The sequence below is a fragment of the Peromyscus eremicus genome, chromosome 14, assembly GCF_949786415.1.
Source record: "Peromyscus eremicus chromosome 14, PerEre_H2_v1, whole genome shotgun sequence".
Taxonomy (NCBI): Eukaryota; Metazoa; Chordata; class Mammalia; order Rodentia; family Cricetidae; genus Peromyscus; species Peromyscus eremicus.
Window position 1 is genome coordinate 54736703 of NC_081430.1, and position 27513 is coordinate 54764215.

At 43.9% G+C, this 27513-nt stretch overlaps 1 pseudogene; it reads right to left on the reverse strand.

The window, feature by feature from the left end:
- Positions 1-21798: 21798 nt before the first annotated feature.
- Positions 21799-22257, reverse strand: LOC131923878 (CXXC motif containing zinc binding protein-like; annotated as a pseudogene).
- Positions 22258-27513: the final 5256 nt, after the last annotated feature.

The window sequence follows — 27513 nt, forward strand, 5'->3', positions numbered from 1 at the left end:
TCATCTTTCTACTCAGGATCGAGCCCTCCTGACCAGATTCCATTAGAAGAAGACAAGGTGTGTTTATTCCTGGACACATTCTATGACTTAATATGTCACTGGCAGGATAGAGTTTTATTTTGTGCCAGGTATTAGTGAGAACAATTGTTTCTTAAAATATTAGGCATCTAAGAAATAGACAACAATTCCACAAATCAGCTTGTGTTCTGTACTTGAGGGCTTGAGTCTGATCCATTTTCCACAACTTCCAAGATGGAGCACTGGGGGCACATTCATATCCCAACATGAACTCTAATCCCACTTCACACCTGTCAGGATGCCAGGAGAGTTAATCCTATGGGCAGGAGGCATGTTACCAGCAGCCAAACCATGCCACATCAGGGGAGAGAAAGCACCACTTCAGTAGACATGGAAACAGCTACAAGCACACAAACCCAGCTAACCTGTCTCCAATTTCCAAGCTCCAAGGCCACCCCAAGATTGCACAGCACAGGGCCATACAGGCCACACATATAAAGGAGAGAAAGCCAAAACAGAAGGTACTCTCCTTTCAGCTTATGAAGGCGTCATCTCATCAGTGGGTAGAGATGACAAAGACATATGGCCACTTGTACACATATCTCCAGGTCTCCTGGAGTCAGAAACATGGAGGAGCTATGTCTCAGAATTTGATCATTTTAAGGGACATGTATGTATCTTCACCAGGAACCTCCATTTTGTGTGTGCTGGCTATGGCAAGAGGGTAGGGTCAAGTAGAGCTGGTGCCAGGGATTCATGAACTTGAAACAAAGTGGATGGTCAAGAATTGACAAGCATCAGAGCTAAGAGTCATCTTTACTCACCACCAGGGAATGCTTAGGGAGGAAGAAAAGGGGGAGAAGATGTCTCCAGACAGTCTCAGGCCTCAAGCAAGAGGAGCCACAGAGACACCCAGATTCCTCAGAACTGATTTCATCTTGATTTCTACAGAGGCTGATGTGGGACTTTTTTCTGAATCCCCAGCATCACTCTATAACCTCACAAAACTCCCAGCACTCAAATAACCCTCAGAACATCTTCACTTCAGCTGAAAACCTGAGTGTGTTAGTTTTTTTTTTAAATTTCCATAGCCACAGGGCAGTGATTCTGGTTCCTACTTTCACTTGTGTGTGTGTGTGTGTGTGTGTGTGTGTGTGTGTGTGTATCAGCTTTGATAATGTACCACAATCAAGAACAATTTAAGAAGGAGAGAGTTGCTTTAGCTTATGGTTCCAGAGGGATGAGTCTGTGATGGCAGAGTAGAGAGACATGGCAACAAGGGGCAGATGTGACATCAAGAACAGGAAGCTGAGAGTTGACACCTTGAGCCACACGCATGAAGCAGAGAGAGCAAACTGAAAGCGATGGAGGCTTTTATAATCTCAAAGCTTGCCCACAAGGAGTGTTCTTTCTGTTTGTTGGGACACGGGCCATCTTACCAATGTGTTGCCAAGTTAGGTTCAGTGGCTCTTGCTTGTACTCAAAAGAACTTAAAAGGTTGAGGTAGAAGGATTTTGAGTTCATGACTATCCTGACCTGCAAAGAGAGACTTTGTCTTTAAAAAAAGGAACCAAACATAAAGATTTCTTCCAATTCTCTACATCACAGCTTGAGGACAGCAGAAAAGATGATGAGCCAAGTTGGAACTCACTGGACTTTCCTGAGTGGGGATCATTGCTTTCTGTTTGACTTTTGCCCTTCCATTAGTTGGATCACTAGTTGGATCTCTGAACACAACATGATGCTGACAATCTGGAATGTCTGAGTTTTGAGGGCTTCCTTCTTCAGACTTCAGGCTGTAGACTGGCTTGTGCTTGCTGAAGCTCCAGCCCAGTGCAATGCCTGTGTTTGATTACCACAGTCTCTCTGGAAAAGAAAAGCATTATCATTGTCATTGTCATGACAATCACTACCACCATCACCACCACCACCACCACCACCACCACCACTGCAACGTTTATACCACCACCACCATCACCACCATCATAATCATCAACACCAATACCACCACCGCAACCATTTACTACACCACCACCACCACCACCACCACCACCATTTATTTATTTACACCACCACCACCAACGCTACCATCATAATCATCATCACCAATACCACTAACAACAACAGCAACAACAACAACAAACACCATGATTACTACCACCACAACTACCACTGTAGGAAGATAAGGCCTATAAGGCTGAAAGATGAGCCAACCTGGAGTCTGCCTGAGGGTCTAGCAACAGGCACTGTCAGAGGTCCTGACTGTATCTAGCCAATGAAGGGCAACCACACAATGTCAACAGATTGAGATGCAGCCTGGGTGCTGGGAGGAGGGTATATAAGGCTCTCACCATTGCTGAGTAAAGAGTCTGCTGTTTGCCTTTTGCCTGACTCCCAGTGTCTGTGCCATTGACTCCACACCTTCTCACCCCTCCCCAAGAAAGCCATTAGGACCCAGCAACACATCACCACCATCCTCATCATCACTACCACCATCACCATGACCACTACCACCACCATGATCAGCACCATGGATGATGGAGACGTTACCTGTTAAGAAGTTTTTATTTCTTTTCAGTCATATCACAGTGTTATTTATAATAGCACTTTTCTGATTCAGAGGGTCTGGCAAGATCATAGACTACACAGATCATGGAAAAAAATTATGACCTTTGCTGACCCATCCTCTGTCCCAGGCATGACAATATCTGCAGATACTAACAAATACATTGTGAAAGTCTAGACTGTTACTGCCTCAACCTGGTCTCCAGCTCTTTATTAGATGTCTATAAATATTAGGTGGCTAGGGACTGAGGACATACCTCATTATAATCCCAAAGCTAGGCAAGTGGAGATGGGTGTGTTCCCGGGACTCACTAGCCAGCCAGCCTAGCCTACTCAGTGAGTTCCAGACCAATGAGAAACGCTGTCTGAAAATCTAAGGTGGCCAGTGCCTGAGAAATAAGACTTAATAGTTCTCTCTGGCCTCCAACACAGGAGTATATACATGCATGTGTATGTACATACACACACACACACACACACACACACACACACACACACACAATTAAAATATCTAGACAGGGAAGGGAGAAATACCTTGTTAATTCTGTAACAGTAGAATCCACCTGTGTAGGGTTCACACACAGAGGAGATTCAATTACATCATCTTATTAACTAATATGTTTATTTGGCTTGGAAGGACAATTTCTCAAAGATGCCAAATCCATCTGATGGGCTCTGCTACCTCTAAGGTGAGATTAGCTTTCCTTTCCGTGGTGTGCAAGGTCTCCCTGGCCTGGTATGGACCATTTCATCCAGCCTCATCTTGGGCTCCAGACAACAGAGAGGTTTGGACTTGGGAGACACAGTAGCCAGGTTCAAGGCCATCCCAACTTCAGAGGAGAATCTGACATTGATGGTGGTGACTTGAGCTTGTGGCAAGTACATTTCAGAACTATATCCCTCTTCTGCTTAGGTCCCAGGGTAGCCTCTTCTCTTTACTGATGGATTTGAATAAACACACAAGTTTGAGATTTATCTAGAGATGCACAAGCTATAGCCACTGGATGTATGAGCAGCTCTTCCTGGCAAAGCTTTGGATAGATGTCTGCATTGTCAAAAGAAATACCTGTTTCCTGACATTCTGCTGGGAGATACTTCTCAACTGTCTGTCCCTACTGGGCTTCTCTGTATTATTCATCTAGGGGTTGTCTTTAGAATAGACAACTTCAGTCTATAGATAAGGGAAATAATGTTTAAAGTTTTTTCCCATTCAATCTATTTTGATCACATTCTTATGTCTCCAGAAGGTGACCATACGCTAATCTCCTGTCATAGCTGATTTTTCATACTGGTGGTCTGATACCATGCAGGTACCTCTATCAAACCTTCTGTTTTGTTGTTGTTTTCTGGAATGTTCTGGAGGTTGCTAGAATATCCAAGCCTACCAGCTATGACTAAGTTGCCCAAACAGTTTGTTGTCCATGTGTGACCATGGCCCTGCCAAAATTAACATGGCCTGGTGGGCTCTCAGTGAGTTTTTTGAGTTTTCCCTATGCCTCAGGAATTTAACAGCCAAATAACGATGGGGACAATTAATTCTGTCTTTATTCCCCTCTTTTTTTTGGCTGATAGTGCTTGGGTTTTAATTTAATAAAATAAATGTACTTTTAAAAAATGAAGCAAGCTAAGCATTGCATCCAAGAACCCCACAGACTGACTGTCAGCTTAAACCAATCTAAAACTCTGCCTTTTAACACAGACATTGGACATGAAAAAGACCTTGTGGGTCACGAAGCCACCCCCTGCCAATATCAGAGAGGCACTGGCTGCTTTGGGGGCTGTGATTGTCTCAAATTCCCTTCCATCCAAATCAGGGGATGGTTGGGCCAAGTCTGCCTCCTGTTAGTCACGCCCTGTGGGGTGAGACACAACCGCTGCTCCAGTCCGTAGCCACCCTCTCCAGCACAGCCCCGCTCCATGGTCCCCCTGATCAAAGGGAAATAAAACCATAACCCCCAGCCCTACCTGACTCTGGGGTTTGGCCAAAACCCTGGGCCTAGACTGTGAGTCTTAAGGATGTGCTCTGGGAAGCTCAAATATCTTCAAGAAATCCCACACCAGGCCCCCCACATAGCATGATGTAGATGGCTTCGCCCACCTCTGTTGTTAATCATATCTACCCCATAGTGGTATGTATACACATTCCCCCAGCTCCAGCCACCTCTCCATCCAAGGCAAATGATCCTTTACAATCCCCCTTGAAGACCATGTGCCCGCACAGCAGCTGGCTCTTGTTGTTTTGTTTAGGTTCTTATAGAGGCAGAGATGGGTGCTTCTTCTGGGTTTTAAAACATGCCTTTACTGCCAGGAGACACAGCCCAGTGTCCCTTTGTCCAGGGAGTTACTGGTCTAACACCCTTTGAGGAGTAGTGACTTTTGATAACCCAGTTGGTGACTGCTGCTCTGTCGAGCTGGTTACTTTGACAAGCAATCTGTCACTCTATTATTTCCCCCACATTGTTTGACGTTGATGGCAGTTTTAGAAAAGAATCGACTTTCTTTCTTTTTTTTTTTTTTTTAAGAAAACATGAGGGAGTAACTGAAACAAACACCTCAGATGCCTATTTCTTAGATTGTTGGGGACCAGACGTGTATGACACCTGTACATTTAAAAGGACCGCCCATCCCATTAACAAACGCTGTGGGATGTGCGAATGCACATTTGTTCTTTGGCCATGTTAGAATAACACTCTTTCCACTGAGTTTTCTGCCAGTGCACAAATTCTGCCACCAATATTCCAGAAGCTTCCCAAGACTGTTTGTGGGGAATGGTCTCGTTAGTTCTTTAATTAAAACTGGTTTTGCTCACTCTTGCCTTGCCTGACTTCAGCCCTAGTCATTTGCAGGCATTGTACATTATGAACTTCATTATGTAAATATGGTACACACTTTCCCAGAACCACAAAGAGGATTCCTAGTCCAAGAAGAGTGCTTTTTTTTCTCATTTATAAACTAGTTTATTTTTAAGAGAATTAGAAAATCATAAGTATCAAATATAATCAAATAACAAAGAGATTCTTTGCATAGTAAAGAAGAATTCAGGATACAGAACAAAAAAGTGTGAAATGAGTTACTAAAAATAAAGTCTGTATGGGTTGGGGAGACCACTCAATGGTTAAGTGCTTGCTGAAGAATTGGAGGATAGGAGTTCAGATATATAAAACTCCAGGTGAATGCTGGGTACTTGTGGAGGCTAGCCAGTAATGCTAGCCTCAGCGGTAGAGGCAGGGGATCTTGGAGCAAGCTGACTATCAAGACTAACCATATAAGCAAGCTGTAGGTTTGATGGAGAGATCCTGTCTCAATGAATAAGATGAAGAGTGATGGAGAATGACTCTTGACATCAATCAAGAGTGTTCATATGCACACCCACACATGTGCCCCTGCCACAAAACCATGCACACATGCATACACTCACATTGCACACTTAATGCATGACATAAACTAAGTCTATGAAGATTCAGTGTGTGAATTTATGAGAGTTTGGACTCTTCTGTAGGGAAGAGTCTCTAAGATGCCTTTTAATGCAGACCCAGCATCAGTCATGTAGATCTTTAGTGTCACAGGACCAGAACATTGTGTGACCATCAGCAATTTTTTCTTCTCAGTTCTGAGGGCTGAAAGTTCAAGATCAAGGTGCTGGCAGCATGCTTTTCCTAAGGTCCCTGGCCTTGATTTACATGTGACATGCTACCTCTTCACACTGCCCTCCCTGCTTGCACACACAGCCCTGGTGTGTCTCTGCTTGTCCTGATTTCCCCTTCTTTTGAGGACATCATTTATAATGGGTTAGGGCCACCCATACCAACTCCATTCAACTTCTTCACCTCACTGAAGGTCTACATTCAAACACAGTTTGAGGGTTCTGAATGTGGGGAATATGACACATTAATTCCATAGACCACAACTGAATCCGTCACAATCTTTAGTCAATCGGAGCTACATTCAACATCGGCTTCAAGCTGCTGTCATTTTTTGGGGAGGCGGGGACTTGATCTTGGAATTCAGTCTTCTCTGATACATCCATAACGCTCTTCCCACCAAGTTCAGGGATGCCACCCCACTACACTGTGGTTTTCCATAGTTTATATGTCAGCTCCTCACCTTGCACACCTGACACTCATTCCCTCCCATGTTGCCACCTTTCCATGCTCACACTTCATGTGTGATTCCTCTGTTCAAAATATGTCAATCTCCATCTTCTGGTTTCACTGGGGCCAAGAGACTCACTGCTCAGATTATAGAAAAACTTTGTGTGCACAATCAAATGCAAGTGGATTGTTCTGTGACAATAAAATGCTCTGTAGATTTAATTTTTAATACATAAATTATCTTTCAAGTGTTAACATATATAACCCTGGAAGACTGGATTTACTGTGAGGGTATAAATACATAGTTTGGACATTGTAGACTGAAAAAAATTACTTGAATGTAAAACTAAATAGTGAACACATTTGCAAACTTAAAGGAGATATTTCATTGTGATTTTCAATATGAGGCCAAGTGGGTTCAAACCCTCCCAGAGAAATCAGTAACTAGGGTTCTCCCCTGGCTTCCTGACTTCCTGCCATTTCACATCTTTTAAACACACAATTTTCTAAAAATGTCCATAGAAGTCACATCATTTGGAGCTAGTAGCTAAATTCAGTAGACATGGAATTCATCGTCAAAGAGACGCCAGAAGAAGGAACCATTCCTGCAAATATGTGGTCAAGGCCGAGGGCACCTAGGGGGTCCTTCTGCTGAGATATTAGATGAGGGGAAAGATCATTTCTTGGCATAATTGGAGGAACACCCATGCCAAGGAGACCATATTAAGCAAATTCTTGGAAAGGGAAAACCAGGGATGAATGCTGAAGTCTTCTGGGGCAGAATAAAAGTACAGACTTCATTTACACATGAAGCAAACAAATTCAGAGTCCTGTCAGACTGTGCTCTGAGCCTCTCTGTCCTCTCATTTGTAAGGGGTATCACACTCTGCCTTCTAAACTTTGCATGGCTTACATGCCCATTGAGGGGCCCACTTGGCACAGTTTGGGACACATGGTGGCCTCTTATGTCTCTTTAAGTTTTGCTCCCATGTAAATTTCACACATTGCATAGGAGGAAATAGAGCTGAGGAATCTAGGAACACCGAGAAACAGAAAAGAAAGATCTAGGAGCTGACAGTGGTCTGCAGCTCGGCGTGGCAGTCGTACATATCAGAAACACACACAGGATGAGCGTGGAACAGTGCTGTGGCAAAATGCCAGGATTCTGCAGCCAGCGAAGTGCAGGCTTGTGATGGAGTCTGCAGATTCCTTGCATGAGAATGACTTCCTGTTACACTCAATCTGAGAAGTGTCTTAATTTCATTCCAGACAGATGACATGGCCTATCTCACCTCCACAAAGCACCATGGAGTGGAGAAGGACTCATAGACTTTGCAGAATGTTCCCTCAAAGTGCCCTTTGCTGAGTGCCAGCATGAAGAAAAGACTCGAGCCAGAAGGCTTGGAGGCAAGAATTTGAAATCTGTAACTCTGAGTGCTGTGAGAGCCATGAAGTTGACAGTAGTCACTTGAGGGACCTGATCCACAATAAGAGATACCTTGGTGGAGAATAGCACCAGCTGTGGGTAAGGTACAATGCAGTTGGGATCAAAGGGAGAGGCACGTTGTCAGGACACCTTGGAGGATGTCCTTCAGTCCAGTGTCAGATTCACTCCACCAAGCAATCATTACTTCTTGTGGTTTGCTCACATAGGCTGCCTTCCTAGCTAGCATGTACATGGAAGCTTGTGTGTTCTGTGTGGGTTCAGCCTCCCCATCCTCACCCCACATAGAAAAGATTATGACAGACCTCCTATGTGATTGTAGCTCCATATAATGTCATCTAGTGACATCAGAACCAGCCTCAGTTCTTTGCACAGCAGCAGAATTGCCCAAGAAAACATCTCTCAGAAACTATCCCTCAGAAGTATGGTTGTACATGATTCCTCCACATTTCTATATACCTTGCCATATGTTAGTGTGCCGAGCCTATGGAAAGTACAGGGCACAGAAAACTCTTGGTTTGAGACACCCAGGGTGCAGATTCTCAGGTGGGACTCAGGAACATCAGCCTGTACTTCTATGATTTTGAGAAAAAGTGTGTCCTTAAATATTGAACCAATCTGACTCACATGCTCACCTGCATCTCTGGCTTGGGGAAGCAGGTAACTTGAGTTAGAGTCCAAGCCTATTCTTAATGGACTAGTCTGGCTTCAGTTTCTCACAGGAGAAAAGAATCCTTTGTCAAAACTGTATTAATTCAGGGAGGATTTGCTTGTTAGTGTGTTTATATGAAGATTGGGCTCTAGGTACTGGAGATATGGCTTCTAGAGAGATGGCTCAGTGGTTAAGAGCACTGGCTGCTCATGCAAAGGACCTGAGTTCAGTTCTTAGCACCTAGACAGCAGCTCACAAACATCTGTAACTTCAGTTTCAGGGGATCTGATGTCTCTTTCTGGTCTCCGTGGGCATTACGTACATTCCTAGTACGCATACATATATGTAGGCAAACACTCACACATATATAGTAAAAATGAGTTAATCCTAAATAAAAAGATTGGGCTCTATCTGAGTGAGAGATCTGCTTTGATCAGGTCATTGCACACTGTATAAAATCCAAGATAAAGTGTAACAATGTTCTGCACAATCTTGGAAGCCACAGAAGGAGGTGGGTGGGTTGCCTGGGATGCTTGGAAACACAGCTGAATGGGGCTAAATGATTGGTCCCATACAATTGACTTGCCCCAAGCAGGAACACAAAAAGGAGAACAAGCAGAGGCACTCACAGACCCTCACAGGAGTCCAGGGAGGTCAGAGGAAAGGACAGTCAAGCATGCTAAAGGTGATAGAGACAGAAACGGGAGGATCCATTCTCTGAACGATTCTGTACTCAGAGTGAAACTGCACATACACCCTGGTGTGTACAGCACATGTTGTGCGGTCAGGTCGGATCACTGCCCAGCCTGTTTGAAACTCGAGCTCGGCAACCTTCTCCCCAAAGCAGAGCATGTGCTGTGATTTGTTGTCTGGAAGGGACATCTGCGATCTCCATGCTCCAGGCTCAGGCTCTGGCAGGACATCACGCCACCCAGACATCCGGCTTGTCCTTCCGTCTGCTCAGGGTAGCCTGCAGCCCACAGGTCCAGTCTTAGCCACCTGGGAGGCCACATGTTAGGGTGCACGAGAATATTCCTAGAGTAAGATGTTATTTGTCTATTTATTCTGTAGCCAAATGACAGAAGGTAGCCATGGTAGAAGCTAGCAGTGTTTCCAACTGCCAATCTCCTTGATGTTCACCAAGCCTGGTTTCTTTCCTTCACTGTGTAGAAGCACAAAGCACCCAGGAGGCTTAAGTAACTACACAGTATCAGCCAGAGAAAACTTTCTTTTGGCTAAGACCTGCAGGGGGCTAGCATGCCTGTAAGACTACCACATATGGTCACAGAACACAAATACTCATGTACCTCTAAGTCTCGGGGTTATATTTTAACTATCTTCATTGATTGAGCCCCTCAGAATCAGGGATACCATGCAAATGATAAAAACAAACAGGGATGTCTTGCTAAGACATATATATCTGTTTGGGTTTAGTCTGGAGACTCTAGATCATGACCTCGCATCCCCTTAGGCAAAATGATCAGTTGGGTCCACCTCTTCCACGTATCCTCCTATACTGTAGCTTAATGATTCCATCATGAAATGATCTGTTCAGAATGCCAGGACACATTCGCTGCCATGAGAACAACATTCTCCTTGCTGAACACTTAAGAAAGCACAATGTACGTATCCATGTGTGGAGGTATGCATAGCAAGCCCTCTACCACTTAGAAACATGCCATCCGAAGACCTCTCTAGATGCATAACTGAAAAAGGTGCTGAGAATCAGAGATTAATTGTCCATTCCTAAGTCAGATTTCTGTACTGTCTCCCATCATCACCAAGGCTCATAACTAAAGAGGAGACAGAAAGAAGGCTGAACCTGAGAATGGGGAGGAGGACTGTAGGTTACTGTCTTCCAGAGAAGATGTGGCTCTTTTACTCAAATTCACAGCAGTTGTGGTCAGTTGCACAAAACCAATAGAAACTCAAACCACCCAACATCCAGTCTAGAGGTGGTAGATGCTCTCCAGGCCTCACCCCTCACTGAGGAACTGTTGGCAGTTGATAGTCGCTGAGGAAGGAAGATACATTCCATTTTGAGGACGTGGTCTCCTGTAAATTCTCTGTGTCCAGTGGATGGCCTCACATGTACATGTATGTGGGCAGCAGTACCTGTACTTAGTCAGTCATCAAAAAAATGGGAGTGTGGAATTGAGAAGGGGGCATGATGAGTGGAAATAAAGAGCAGTTGGAAGAGGGAAAAGGGAGATGATACAATCATATTTCATGTACACATGTATAAAACTCTCAAAAATAAAGAAAATAATTTTTAATAACTCCTTGTCTCAGCAAATTTAGACCCAGTGATTTTTCATTTATTCCCTTGTCTCTCCATTCAATCATGAAACAATTCATGGTTGCCCCATGTACAGGGTATAGTCTGACTACCTTTCATGGCCACAGTCTGATTTTCACTTGTATACAGTTCAAATCACACTTAAAGCTATGGAAAACCAAAGTAGGGAAACCTATATTGAGTATCTACACTTGCAAATATAGCTACAACATAAGCCATTCTACAAAATGTAGAACCAAGATCGCTTGCATTTTAAAGTATTCCATTGGTCATTCTTTGTCATTTCTTTTTGCCTTTCTGTTTTTCTGCAGTCTTTGGTGTAACCTTGGATGAAAGGCACAGGGAGAAGCCATTTTGTCTTTCACTTGAAAGTTGGTGGGGAAAAGGATATCTGGATTGATCTGAAAACGAAGTCTCCACTACTCTGCTTCACTGGCCTCACTGGTTCACAATGCTAACCTTGTCTGCCACAGGTCATGGAAGTGAGGTACCAACTCCTTTGAAGAAATTATGCCTTATACCTTGGGCAGGCATCGCAAGTTCTTTTGTGAATGTAGAAGTCTGTTTCTGTTTATCACAATGAGCAGTACACTTAAAGCATGGCACATCCCTCAAGGAGCTTCTTAAAAAGAAAACTGTGCATATATAGTCCCAACATTCTAGCTGTTGTTTATAACTAATAACTTTGAGGCTAGAGAGCTACCCAGTGGTTTAGAGTGTTCACTGCTCCTCCTGAGAACCAGTGTTTGATTCCCCACTTCCACATCTGGTGGCTCACAATCACCTGTAACTCAAGCTCCAAGAGATCAAATGCCCTCTTTGGACTTTACAGTCACCTGCACTTATGTGACCTGTGCTTGTGCATGTGTGCACTCACATGCATGCTCGTGCATGTGCACACACACACACACATACACACACACACAAATAAATGAATAGATAAATAAATAAATAGATAGTGTAATAAAAAAACATCAATTTTTCAGAACAAATTTATAGTCTGGTCCAACTGTGGGGTTAAAACAATCTTTAAGTAATATAATATTCTAAATTTTATTACATATTTATTTTACAGATGTTATATTTATTGTATATATTCATAACAAATACTGCATTATAATGTATGACTATTTAGTGATATATTGAGTATCTAGTCTATCTGTCTTGGCTATCCAGTTTGCAAAATTGTTTTATTCTTAGCTCCTTAATAAACAGGGTTGAGGTAAAGTGTAAGTATCTATCATTTTATTTTATATTCAAAATAATTTACCTATAGTTTCAGCAAATCTGATGGCATTCTATGGAATTGGCCTTCCTTTTAAAAATATTATTTATTATTGGTGTGTGTGTGTGTGTGTGTGTGTGTGTGTGTGTGTGTGTGATGTGTGTGCAGGGTTATTAATGCCATGGCACATGTGTGGAGGTCAGAGGGTAACTGTGTAGAGTTGGCTCCTTCCCTCTCCATTTATATGGATTCCCAGGAATAGAACTCAGGTCACCAGGTTGCACAGCTAAGCAACTTTACCTGTTGGTTCTTCTTGAAGGCCCAGAGGTGGGTGTTCTTCAGGGAATTAAGGCTAAGGCTCTTGTATAGAGCAGTGGTTCTCAACCTGTGAGTCACAGCCCTTTTTGGTGATCCTTTTACAGGGGTCACATATGACTATCCTGCATATCACATATTTTCATAATGATTCCTAACAGTAGCAAACTTACAGTTAGAAAATAGCAAGGAAAATAGTTTCATCGTTGGGGGTCACCAGGACATGAGGAACTGTATTAAAGGACCATGGTGTTAGGAAGAGTGAGAACCACTGCTCTAGAAACAGCAATTTTACCAAGGAGGAAAGGCTTTCAAATAAGAAAAGAATGACACCCATTAAGCAAAGAAGTAGAAAATCTAAATTCTCTGTTCATGTAGGACCTCTCTGGAGAGGTGATTGGAGTGGAAACTCTGTGATAAGAGGCAGCTGCAGTGCTTGGGGTGTCGGCAGAGTGAAATGCAGAGGAGCCCCAGCCCAGAAGCCCAAGTTTGGGAGTTAGCTAGTGGTGCTTATAGACCTGAAGGAAGTACAGGATACATGAGACAGGAAGGATGGGGAGGGAATCTGGCCTTCTGGGCTCCCATAGAGAAGAGCTGGTCCATGAGCTGGAGCAGAGTATAAATTAGGATAGCAGTGTTATGATATCATCTACATTTCAGTGAAAATCATGCTGTTCCCTGTGTGGAGAAGAACTGAGGGGGATCAGATAGTGGATCAAAACAGGTTGACCAGATGGCCATCCAGAAAAAGAGAAATGACTACAAGAAATAAAAGTGACAACAGTTGACCAAATGAAACCAATCAGAGGACTTCAAATACATTCAAGGGCTGGCTACCAGTATGTGCTGATGAACTAGGTTTGTGGAGTATGGAGAGACACTGGAAGATGTTGGTATAGCTTTTCAAGAGATTCAGGAGGCAAGAAGGAGAATTAGTTCCAGGCTTGGCCGCTCTGCCTCTGCTTGGCTGCCAAGGCTCCTTTGCTGTCTTCCATGTGGATATTAGGGTACCAACTCCAGGCAATGGTTTAAGGGCTCATCTTCTTTTGCACACCCACATCCTTGTGATATCTGGGTGTCTGGGTAGAAAGTCTTATATTTAGCCTATGAGACTCATTTCCTGCTCTTCCAGGCCAGGGACTGCAATTCCAAGAATGGGCATGTAGGCGTTAGGTCAGCAAATTCTGTGATCAGGCTCTGAGAAGCTGTGATCCTGGCCTAAAAAAAAAGGTGGGGGCAGGGAAGGTGTCTTCAATTGGAGGTCTTGCACTGAGTTCTGAAAACAGCCATATTTTCAAGAAATGGGTGAAAGGAAGAGCATTTTCTTTTAAATCAGAGGGAACAGCAGAAAGGCAGGAGGGAAGGAATGGGGTCTTCTGAAAGAAGTGTGTGGAGATGGAAGACAGGACCCCTGGGAAGAGCTACCAGGGGACTGGTTACTTCTGTAGAGGAGACTTCAGACAAAGGTGCAATGATCAAAATGTAGGGGCTCAGGGAAATGGAGTTACATTATCCTAGAGGGGATGGGAAAAATAACTCAGCTAATCCAGCAGAAGGATGTCATTTAACAAACAAACAGGTAACTCTTTCCTAGCTTGGGTGGAAATGCCTAACTAAAGTGTCTTGTCTAAAAGAGTGCTGTCTGGTAGAAATACAATGTGAACCCCATCGAATAAACAACTGGGGAAAAAATCGAGAAGTTAATTTAATTAATTTTAATTTTAGTAAATATATTTTACTTAGCTCAGTATATCCCAAAGATAATTTTGAAATACAATCAAGATGTAATATTAACAATAATAATTTGTACTCTTTTTCTTCAATCAAGTCATTGGCACTTGTTTTAAATTAGACCTCTGATATCTTAACCCACGAACATTGACCTTTGAAGTACTTAATACCCTTATACATCAGTGGAGATAAAGGAAGGACTTCTTGGAATTTGAATGTTCTAGACTTTCCAACTGAAAACATAACCAATGATTTCTTATATTGATTTAGCACTAATACCAAAGGTGTTGGACCTGGAGCAAGGAGACCTCAGTCCTGGGTCACCTCTAGGCTAGTTATGTAATCCCAAGTTCTAAACACCAGTGACCAGGCAGATGAGTATGTTTTCTCTTCCCAAAGGGACTGGATTACAGGATGTCTCTTCGTTAGAAGGCTCAATGAGTTACTATTTCCATCTGTAGCAGTGTGGGGAATTTGAAAGGCTTGCATCAGCCTGCTAGGCTTGGTTCTGGACATTATGTTTTCTCTCATGTGTGTAGCCATTCTGCCTCAAGCAGTCATTCCCATCAGATAGGGAATGCTGGCTGGCTTAGTCATTCTTAGGCAGGAAACCTTGCAGAGAGTCTTAGGTCCATGGGAAGTGGGCAGGCCAGCTCAGTCCCATTAGTCAGGCCTGAGCCCAGCAGTGCCTGGGGCACCATCAGTGATAAGAGGTGGCTTGGACCAAATCATATGTTTCAGCATTCTCTGTCCCAAGTTACTTCTTGCAGAAGGTGAGGCTTGGCGTGGTCCTACCTGTCCTGGCTGCAGCTCAGGATGTCTTCTCACATTGGCTCCATGAAAAGCCTTAGCTGGCAGAATTTGCCTCATTTCTGTCCTGCTAGAGATGGATCCGGACTGAGGGAGGCTAGGAGCCCACAAAACTGTGAATGAGGAGTGAAGAAAACATTTCCCATGGTGCAGAGCGAAGGCCCTCCATGATGGGGTATTCACATCTGTAAACAGAATGGCAGATGTGTACACCATGAAAGAGACACATGTTGTGACTATCAGTGCACATCTGTGTCTTTAAGATGACAACTCTTGGGGGTGGGAGACAGCTCTCAGTCAGCAAAGTGTTTTACCTTTTCATCATAAAGACATGCAAAGGCCAGGTATGGTAGTTCATGCTTATAATCCCAGCTGCAGGAAAGCAAAGCCAGAAGATTATCTATGGCTTGCTAGCCATCCAATCTAGCCAGACCAGTGAGCTGATTCCATGAGCGACTCTGTCAAAAAATAAGTGGAGAGTGATAGGAGAAGACATCCAACATTGATCTCAGGCCTCTGGCAGCGTAGCATAACTATACTCTCACATTTGTGGACACACACATGTGGATGAGCATGAACATACATATTTACATGCACACACATACATGGACAATTTCTCAAAAGCCTGAGTTTTTCTGATGCTGAATGGACTTGAAAGGACAACATATTTACTTGTAGAAGTCACAACCAATTTTACCATGTCTTTTACCATTTTTATACTGTTCTCATCACCAGGTACCTCAGCTTTCTTTGTATTCTTTGTCATGAGGTTTCAACAGACTTGCTTAATGTTGATAGAAGTCGACACCTGTAGTAGAAATCAGTGAGTCCAGGGAGCATGTCATTGCCAAGTGAATTTCTCTTAACTCACTGAATTCTGTAGGCATCTGCAGCTACTTGTATGAAGGGCTCAAAGGATGTCCTCAGCCCAAGGCTTCCCCACACCTCAAAGTCTCCGGCTTCACACATGCCTCTCCCAATTCCCTATCAATGCTTTATCTTCTGTGATTCACCTTTCATCATAAAGTCACACATGCCAATTGTAATGGTTCATCTTCACTGCCAGTTCCACTGGATTTTGAATTGCATAGGAAACACACCTCCAGGCACGTTTGTGAGGGTGTTTCCTGAGAAGTATAACTGGGATGGGAAGACATACCCTGAATGAAGGTGCCACCATTCCATGGGCTGGAGTCTCAGAACCGCCCCCCCCCACACACACACTATTGGAAGATGACCATTCATTACTCTCTCTCTCTGCTTCCTGTCTGTGGACCTAGTAAGACCATTCTTGTCACACTTCTGCCAAGATAATGCAACTACCATGACGGGCCGTGACATCAAAACTTCAGCCAAAATTGTAAGCATTACAGCTCGGATGCAGAGGTGTCCTGGTAGTCAGGAGCCAAGGAATACCACAGAGTCACACCATGCAACAAACCTCACACAAGAAATTTATTGGGAGGGGGAAAAACCAGGAGGGGGGCTAACTCTGCTTGGGGGAGAAACAGCAAAGAACTGAACAGAAGACAGGGTTTATATAGCTTTTCTTGGGATGTAGGGTGGGGGCAGAGCTTTTCAGGGGAGAGACTGGTGGAATTTCAAACCCAGAGCTTGGGCTTTTTACTCTGTAGGGCGGGGCTGGGTCCAGCTGTTAGGGCAGTAAGAGTGTGTAGGTGGAACCTGGCAGTTGGAGGTCCTCAGGGGGTGGGGACTGTCCACTCGTGTGCCCCAAGGGGCTTACAGAAATAAACCCCTCCAAACTGTTTTTTTGTTAGGTACTTGGTCACAGAAAGCAGAAAAACAATTAACACCTGAAGCCATTCATGAAGAGTAGGCACCAGCTTTGTCAAGGCTGCTGAGCAGACCAGTTGGAAAGAACATTTTTGAGTCTTGCTGAGGATTTTAAACTGGCCTTTGCAACAACTAACCAAGTCATTCTAAGACTTGTTGGAGGTTGGGAATGTTCTAGAAGTTTTTCTTTGTGCCACAAAAGAATAAACTTAGGTATTTTGAAAACACAATCTGGTTCCTGTGTCAACTGTTTTGATTTTTTTCTTCTTCTTCTTTTTTTTTTTTTTTTTTTTGCATTGGATGAGGCCCTGGCATGCAATGTTAAAATTTCCCAGAAGACTCACTGTGTACATTGAGGCTGCATCATACTGGCAATCTTTTTAAAGACACTAAATACTCAACAGTTCTTTCTCTTTCTCTCTCTCTCTCTCTCTCTCTCTCTCTCTCTCTCTCTCTCTCTCTCTCTCTCTTGCTCTCACTCTCTCTCTCTCAAAGCTGTCCGAGCCTTGCCACATCTCTGCTTTCCTCAACAGATGGCCCCAGGCACAATCTTGAATGCCAGTTACACCCCAAGCTACAACACCTTGAAGTTGAAACCTCATATAATGAAGCAGTCAGGAAGCTTTTTTTTTTTAATACAATTCATTCACTTTGCTTTGACCTTGGCTCATTAGCAAAAATACTGATGTTCAATTCTAGATGCAGAGCAAATATACCCATGCATCCAGCCCTCCTTGCTAATGCTCCATCCATCTCCTGGCCCCTCATACTGACTCTACCCATATTCCCCATCCCATATCCCAACAGTTATTTATATGATTATCATTTTGAATGTCTTATTCCAGTCCATGGTTTCATGGGAACAGAGCAGTCTGGACCCGGAGGGGAGGTGGACTGAGTCTTTCCAGAGTTACTTCCTGTCTATATAGGGGAAATGAAATGCAGAGTTTTCTCCTGTTTTTTTTTTTTTTCCTTAGTAAATATCTTCCCTATTGACAGTATAATTTATTTTCAGGTAAAAAGTTAGAAGCTAGAGTTTCCTTTGGGACTAAGAAATGAGTTTGTGGTGACCAAGGCCTCGTAGAGGGCACACCTTCAGATCGGCACAAGGGTCAGGGCTGCCTGATCTCCAGACCTAGGCTAGGGATCCCAGGCCGTTGGTCACTTCTTGGGGCATAAGAAGTACTCTTCTCCCCTGCATTAAGTTCTATTGTGCATGCTCCTGCTCACCACATTTGCATGGTGGGGACAAATTTCCTGGGCCATTTTGTCAGGAATCTACATTTAGATAGAATATTTTATCAAGTCAAAACCCTGACATTTTCTGTGCCTCTCTTCTCTCCCCTTTTTGGATGGGTAAAGAGTGACCTTGCAGGAGTATCTTTGGTGATGGATGTCACAGCACCAGTCCCAGCCTACAATAAAGTTTGAAAACACGTTAGCCTCATGTTATACTCCAAAATAAAAATGAGCCCTTAGACCCCCTGAATTGGACCAGTCTGGGGCACAGGTGAGCCTCACCTGTCCTAATTGTCCTCTTCCTTGAAAGACATCACCTCTGCCTTACGCTGGCAGGTCAATGTGGAATTTGTGAGCAAATGACTTAGGTATTTGTGTATGCATACATGTGTTTATACATGCCCTTGAACTCTTATCCCCGCCACTATCTCCCAAGTGCTGGAATCAGAGGATGTTGAAGGCACCTAATAGTCTCTAATTTTTATAATGCCTCCTGTGTCTGGGTACTCTGCTATTTTGCCTAGTAACATGAATTCTCTGTCTTTAAAAGTAATATTTTTTATTTATTCTTTGAAAATTTTCTTACCTATATCACAAGTATTTTGATCATATCTCTCCCTGCTACTTCTCTCCAACCCCTCTATAATCTCATGTCTCTTCCAACTTCATATTCTCCTGTTAGAATTATTATTAATAGTCTCCAAGTCTAATTAGTGTTAGACATATGTGTATGGGTATGGATTCATCCTCTGTGGCATGGGTATGTGCATGCATATGGGCTCATCCACTGTGGCATGGGTATTGTATGGGTATAGGCTCATCCCCTGGGACATGGATATATGCATGGGTATGGGCTCATCCCCTGAGACATGGGTATGGACTCATCCACTGGGGCATGGGTAAGTGTATGGATATGGACTCATTCACTGTGGCATGGGTATGTGTATGGGTATGAGCTCACCCACTGTAGTATGAGTATGGGCTTATCTCCTGGGGCATGAGCAACCTACCTAGTTTAAGGATGCTACATCCTTAAAGAAAAAGTTATTTTCATTCTTTTAGTAGATGTCAATTGCCAACAGATCCTCAGCTAGGGCTGGGTCTTCAGGATCCCTCTACCTTCCATGCTGGGGTTTTACTAGCTTGATCTCGTGCGGGTTTTATGCTGATAACCACAGCTGCTGTGAGTTGATGTGTGCATCAACCATGTCATATCTGAAAGACAGCATTTCACAGCCCTCTTTACCTTCCTATCGATTTTAAATTCTCTCTACTCCCCTTTCCAAGATGTTCCCTATACTATGTAGGGGAAGGTTGATATAGATGACCCACCTATCAGTGAACACCCATAGTTACTTTGACCCATTGGAAGTCTCTGCATTAACCACTACCTACTGAAAAAAGATGCTTCTCTGACCAAGGCTGAGAGCAGCACCAATCTATGTGAGTAAGCATAAATATTTAGAACTCAGTTTGACAGCATGACCATCTGTCAAAACAACACAAATAAGCTTCCTCCTGGGGTCTGTGATTTCCCTGCTCATGGCCTTTGACCAGGTTTAGAATGTGAGCATGAAATCTCCTGCAGATGAGCCTCAGATCTATCAGAAAGCCATTGGTTATTCCAAGAGCCAGCACGCCACTGTTGCATCAGTGGGCACAACTTACCTGGAAGGTCTGGGTTGCAACACAGTGCTGGGTAAGAACACTGAAGCATTTTCTCTCCAAGACGTCTCCACAGAACCTTCTAGCACTATGAAAGCTAAGTGGCAGGTGGAGAGTCCTGGGCATTTGGAGCCTGAGATGGATTTCTCTGTATTCCTTAACCAAACTGTGAAATACCTTCATCAATAAAGTCTTATCACCTAGTCACTGTGGGTACCAACAAGCGATGGCCTGTGTTGCCTTGGGTATCTCCGTAGCCTCCAAGACACAGGTTGTGACAGCATTGAGAACTTCCATTTAAAAACTCAGGTCTTCTAGAAGAAGTATTGTCCACCCATGCAGTGTACCTCTGAGAAAACTCCTTTCCTTTGTATTATATTTTAAAAATTAGCTTACAAACCAGTAGATTTCCTATAAATCTTCTTTATACAACCTTAGCCTGAGTTCTTTAATTTTTTTATGTGTAGAAATTCTTTTAAAATGAATTTCTAGTAGAACTGAATCATGGTTTAGAGAATTCACAAATCAATGTTTAAATTGAAACCTTTATCTATAAACATAAAATTAAAGTTTTGGATAAACTATTTTTTTAGATTTATGTATTTCATTTTCTGTGCATGAGCGTTTTGCCTACATGCATGTATGTGGACCAGGTGCATGCCTGGTGCCTTTGACAGTTAGAAGAGAGTGTTGGCTCCACTAGAACTAGAGTTATGAGTGACTGTGAAGCATCATGTATGTGCAGGGAGCTGAAGCCAGAACTAAGAGCAATAGTTGCTCTTAGTCCCTGAGCTGCCCCTCCAGCATTGGACTGATGTTATATAGGTCGTATATTACGATGGATATACCCAATGTTTTAAGACTCACAGTACTTTAATATCTGTTTATTTAAAGATTAACATTTAAATAAGCAAATTTCCGTGACCATGTCCCCAGATCACCTTATTTCAATATCTGACATATTTACTATTTAGATGTCAGTCAGAGAGTATAGTGAATGAGCCCCAAAGTAGCCCCCATGAATTGCCCCTCATGATATTTGTAGCCTCACATAGATTTATTTCTCTATTGACTCCAGACTACACTCTGTGAGGAGAATACAAGGCTGGTACCTTCAAGATTCAGGTATAAAAGTCTTAACAATCTTTCATAGTCTCTAGGGAAGCTCATTCTGGCACATGTTCCCTGCCATGTCATAACAGACAGATATATAAATAAAAATGTGGGTAGATAATTTAACTTGTGATTTAGTTAAATCATGTTTTTTTCTTCGAGCTTTAGTTTGTCCCATGTCATAGGTAGTACATGGGAAAAAAAATTGAAGTCCTAGATCAACAGCTCAAACCCACCTGCTAGCCACATGAGTGAGTCCCTGAAAACAGACATTGCAACCCAGTGAGTCCACTGCAGCCTTGGGAGATGGTGGAAGGCCAGAAGTTGAGCAGCCCATCTTAACAGGCTTCTGACCCACAGACACAAAGAGAAGTAGTAACTCATTATCGATTGTGTGTGTGTGTGTGTGTGTGTGTGTGTGTGTGTGTGTGACAGGGTTTGTCATGGGTCTGGAACTTACTAAGTAAGCTAGGCTGGCCAGCAAGCCCCAGGGATTCTCCTGTATCTACCTTCCCAGTGCTGGAACTACAAACACACACACATCAACATACCTGGACTATTTCAAATACGGATTCTGGATGATCAAACTTTGTATTCATGCTTGCAATGTAAGCCCTTAACAGAGTTACCATGGAGCACCACTGTTATTTTAAGTCATTATTTTATTTTTGTGGCACCACCAGAGGCTGTATTGGTGAGTCTTAGAGCTGTGATGAAGCCCAGCATGCAGGCTGTCAGGGTACTGTGATATCAGAGATGAGAAGTCTCCATGGGGGCTGCTGCTTGGGCCACTTTCTCTCTTCTCGGTCCCTACAAGCAAGTTTGCAGGAAGACAGTTCAACAGTTCACAAACTGATGGGTGACCTGGATGATCCCAACAGACTACTTAACCCTTTCCTGCAGATTACTGTCACGGGAGACTGTCTCTGACTCCAGACCTTCAGCAACAAACCCAACCTGGGGCTGGAAGTCAGTCGGTTCAAGGCCCCAGCACTGAAACTCCGTCATAGCCTTGAGCTTCTCATTGTCTTCAGCATTGTGAGACTTGATGCCGCTGCTCAGAATTTCAATGAAGTTTGCCACGCACAGAGCTTACACTCCTGGATCATGAAGACACTTCCACAGCCTCCTCTCAGCACCACACCATCCATCAGCTGGATATATTGCCCCTTCTCTGAAATCTCACCACAGTTGACGCTTTTCATCTTCAGGTATCACTGGAAGTCCTCTCCCATAGGCTGAAGATTGGTGACAATCTCCAGTGTTGGCTATGAGCTGCAGCTCGATTTTCCCCATAGCTGCTGGGTCCTTGTAATGCCTCTGTGCCCACCACTTTCCTGCCAGCCATCCTATTATTTAGGAGAAAATTTAGTGGTACCATATTCTGAAGTTGGAGGTAATACAACTACTTTGGAAGGGTGATGATAGCTTGTTTTGACTTCCAGTTTTGTCGAAGTAGATGTCTTGCTCTGATTCCTAGCTAAGGGATTGCTTAGATTTCCCCTCTCCTGCTATACCTAGGAAAGGACATGGGCATGTGTGTCGACTAAGACACCTTCAAGAGGCCAGCACAAAGTTCCTGAGCCATGAGGCTTCATGTGGGACAGGAAATGGCTCTGAAGACTTAGAAGAAATAAACTCAATCCAGATTTCTGTTAGTTCTTGTAATAATCAAAGACGGGGGAAATGAGCCCAGCAGGAAGGCCTGGAAGACAGGTGTTATCCTGGAAATAAAATCTGTGGGTCAGATTAGGATCTGGGAAGAAACTAAGTCAGAACAGATTCCTGGAAGCCAAGGGTGAGGAGGGTTCTAGCTGACTCCCCAACATGAAGCAGAGGCAGGTGGCTTGTTACTGTCAGTCATGAGTTCTCATGGTGGCTTCTCATTATTGGCCCATTCTTCAGCTAAGGAAATCAAGTAATTTTTTTCAGAGAGCCTGAGAAGCATCTGTGGGAAGAAAGTAGTCGTAGTCTGTTTCCTTTATTCTGGTCATGTGTTGCTATGAAGTTTTTGATGGACTGGGTGGTGACTTCTAAAGCCAATCAGTCATTCCTGAAGGAATGGAGGTAGATATCAATCATTAAGAAAGCCAGTTGGGCCACACTGCTGTCCTCAGGGTCCTCGGCTTCTGGGGAGACAGGGTTGCTTTCTGTAGAAGATCTGGACCTGGGCACCAAACCTGAAGTTGCCATGTGGCTGGAGAGGCTGTGCACCTGGTTGTGGCTCTGGTCTGGAAAGTTGGTCAGGTAAGTTTATCACCCAGGACTGTGGAAGAGCCCTTGCCCCACACGACACCAAGGCCCTGTGATTTCCAATTCCCTTGTGCTTCAGGCAGTCACCAGTAATGGCCAAACTGAAATGGACCCCAGAGCTACCTATAGAAACAGTTGTCTGCCTCTGCACATTGTAATTCTAGATCTAAAGGGAGAAAGCCAAGAGCTTCACCCCTCTCGTATATACACGTTCATGTGGCTGTATGTACATGTTCATGTGAGTGCATAGACATGTGTGTGTTTGTGTGTATGTGTAGATCAGAGGTCAATAGTAATGCCTTCTTTGAGAACTGTCCATTTTCTTTCCTGACACAGGGTCACTCACTGAACCAGGAGTTCATTGGATGGATGATCGATAAGCTCCAAACAGATGTCTGTCTTCCCCCACCCACATCTTGGGGATTAACTTTAAAGATGAGTCTACCCTCCATGGCCTCTACACAATCAGAACTCAAGTCCTCACACTCACGCCACAGCCTAAAGCTTGCATTTTAAATATACTCCCCTGTTAGACTAATTTATTTCATTTTATGTGTATAAGTATTTTGTCCACCTGTATGTTTGTGTACCGTCCATGCAGAGGTCAGAAGAGGGCATCAGATGCCCTGGAACCGGAGCTGTGGATGATTGTGAACCATCATCTGAGTGCTTAGAATGAAATCTTGGTCCTTTGCCAGAGCAACAAGTGCTCTTGACTCTTGAGCCATCTCTCCAGCCCCATTTCCACCATACTCTTAAGCTTTATGTTCAGATGGCCCAACCTGGGTCCACATTTTGGGAGCCACTGCTGTTCCCAATAAGATCTCAGTAGTGATTTAAGTAAGGAACTACTCTAATCGCTAGGGAACACTGATTATATAACCAGGGAGCTGAGCCAAAGCCCATCTCCTTGTGCACTTGGGGACATCACTATGGAAAATCTAGAATTCCTGGGCAGTCCTCAGCACTTACCATCTGGCTGCAGTGTTTCACACTGCCATTTGCTTAGCTGGGCAGTCTCTTTCTCTACAGCCCAGGCTGACCTTGAACTCAGGATGTTCCTGCTTCTTCTTCCTGAGTCCTGGGATTAGAGATGTGTGGCCCTACACCTGCTGAGACTCCTGTCTTTAAGTGGTCTCTATGTCAAAGGACCACACAGATGTATAAGGTGATGGAGGAAGGAGGGGGCTCTGTGGCAGAAATGGAGGCTTTCTCCCCCCGTGCTGGAATATCCTTGCTCTGGTGTGTGTGGAACTGAAACCAGAGGCAGAGGCAACTGGATGCCTGCATTCCAGAAAACCCCACATGGCTTGCTTCCAAATGGACCTCTGAAACTCTTTCCTGTTTCCCCAGGAAAGTTCTACTTGAGGGAAGAAAAGTGTAGTGTACATAAGTATGTGAGTGTGTGTGTGTGTGTGTGTGTGTGTGTGTGTGTGTGTGTGTGTGTGTGGCAAAGTGCATTTGGCAGGACAGGAGCTGAGATTTTTCTACCTCCAAGATCAGACTCTCAGCAACATGCCTGCCAAGTTCCGTCAGCAGCTGGCACCAAAGGCAAGAAGTAATGTTGAGTGGCTTTCTTCTTCTCCCCTTGGTTTTCTCAAAAGATTTAGACAATTGAAATCATATCCCGGCCCCTCTCCCCTGCCATAATGCAGTCCATTTGTCTAAATTACAGAGTTCAGCAATTATTTCTTCTTTTTTTTTCATTTCTCTCTCTCTTTCTTTTTTTCAGACCAAAGACAAATTATCTGCACCCTGGCTGAAGGTGCCAAGGCAGCCATGGGATCATCTTTATGTTTGTCTACAGGGAAGAATATGGGAAGGACCAGCCTTGTGCCCCATCCATGTCCCCCTGTTCCTACTGCAGCTACAAGGGCTGCACACTGCTGTCAGTCCTGTTCTTTTTATGGTAAAATGCTACCGAAAACCATTTATTTGTTACATGTGTATTGGTGCTCTGTCTCTGTGTGGTTGTTCACCGTGTGCATGTCTGGTACCTGTGGAGGCCCAAAGATGGCATCAGATCCCCTGGGGACTGGAGTTGCCAATGATTGTGAGGCCCTTGGTGGGTGCTGGGAATTGAACACAAGTCCTCTGAAAGAGCAGTAAGTGCTCTTAACCTCTGAGCCATCTCCAGGTAAATATCTACCTTTAGTAGTTGCAGGTTTATAGACAAGACGCACAGAAAGCAGAGCTAGAGTCTCTACTGGACATTTTTAAGCTAACAAATCACCCCCGATGATATTAACTCAGCCACAAGCTTTCTCCAGACCGCACCAGTTTTCCCACTAACACCCTCTTCCTGTTCCAGAACTGTATCCAGGACACCACAGCACATTAGTCATCCCGTCTCCTCAGTCTTCTCAGATCTGTGACGGTTTCCTAAAATGTCCTTGCTTTTCATGACTTAGATATATTTGATGGGTATTCTGGGTTTTTTGTTTTTTAATCTATCTATGCAGATGGGCTGGTCTGTTGTTTCTCTTGATTAAATGAAGTGATCCACTCTACTTTACAGCCAAGAAAACCATAGTTCCAGGTGACTTCATAAATTGTCTGATGTTATCCAATTTGGGATGATAGAAGCCTTAGAGGACTTGCTTAACAGACAACTCAGAGCCACCCTGCCTTTGTGTGTCACCTGGAGTCCAGGGAGGGGACTGTCACACATGATCAGGCTCTGTGGGAAACCAGATTGTTACCAGCTCACAAATTCAGAGGCTGGAGGGGAAGTCTGGGAGAGATGTTACTTTGAAGATAGGAACAGTGTCTTCCATTTTCCTTCCTTCCTCCCTCCCTCCCTCCCTCCCTCCCCCCTCCCTCTCTTTCCTTTTATTTTTCTTCTGCAAAAAACTGTTTGCAAAGAAGATGCCAGTTCTCTGCTTACTGGTGTGTGCGTCCTCAGAGTCCATCAGTGGTGGCCTGTAGTTCATCAGTAAGGGGCAGACTTCCATGAGGGACCCCCTGCCCCATCCGTAGCTAATACATTCTTGTAAGAGGAAGGGATTTGACAATAAACAGGAGAGCTAAGGAGGGAGAAAGGCAGAAGGGCTAGGGGAAATGGCCATTGGTTCCTGTGGGCTGAGGGGCAGGGCTCCTGAGCAGCTGCTGGCGTTGTCACTGTGAGTTTAAATGTATCTCTTTGTACGCCAGACATTAAATATTCCTAAGAATCCAGAGACCAGAATCAGAACCTTATTAAAACCTCCACATATTGGATAAGTTTTCAATTTAGCAAAATCAATTTTGTTCTTCTTAATTCAGCTTGAGATGACTGTTAGAACAAGCCTTCAAAAATTAGTAGTCACTTCACCCTTCCTAAAGCGGCAACTTACCCTTGTCTTTCCATGTTAGCTTATTCACCCAGTCCCCCATCTTTCTCCAAAGGGAGAAGAGATGGAGAAGAATATAGATAGAGAGATAGATGAGAGAGAGCTATCTTTTATCATCCAGATGTAACGTAGCCCCTGAGTCACATGTATTCTGAATGCTAGGTACAAATGTGTGTAGTTTTATGTGAGTCATTAAGCTTAGATGTATACACACACACACACACACACACACACACACATACACACACACACACACATGCACCATATGCACACACACATCACAAACACACACCACAAACACACATGCACAACACACAAACACATACCACATACATGCACACCACACACACACCACATGCACCCCCCCCCCCACACACACACATACATACACTTCATGGTCAGCCATAAAACATTTCCTAATACTGACCAAACTAAAATCTGTTAATGGGCAAAGTTACCTTAATAGCTGACAACATGGAAGCCTCTACCCTTGGAGTAAGCTATCTAGTACACCCCATCATTCACTTAGTGACTATTGAGTTGTCACCCCGAGGTACCTTGGGGTGTCTCTTTAATGGTCAGGGCAATCAAATGGTTTGATTTGAGGGATTAATTGAGATGTATTTGGTACCACAGCTGCAGTGGAACAGGAAAGAGAAGCAGAGAACAGCGGAAGGAAGTAAACTTTGGGCAGGATCCTGTCAGCGTGGAGAAGGGCCTCCTGAGGTAGCATGATTGAGAGATCATGCTGGAGAGCTAGCATGTCACCCCAACACACACTGCACCTTCCATTCTTTGCAGTCTGACTCAATTGCCCACACATGAAAGGTTCTAGTAGACAAAATGAGATAGCATGAGTGTGACATCTTTAAGACTTCAAAACCCAGGGGAGCACCAGCCTGGGTGCTGATGAGAACGGGGTGCTGTTAGGCAGAAATGCCCTAGGGAGTTCCTCTTTGACTTAGAT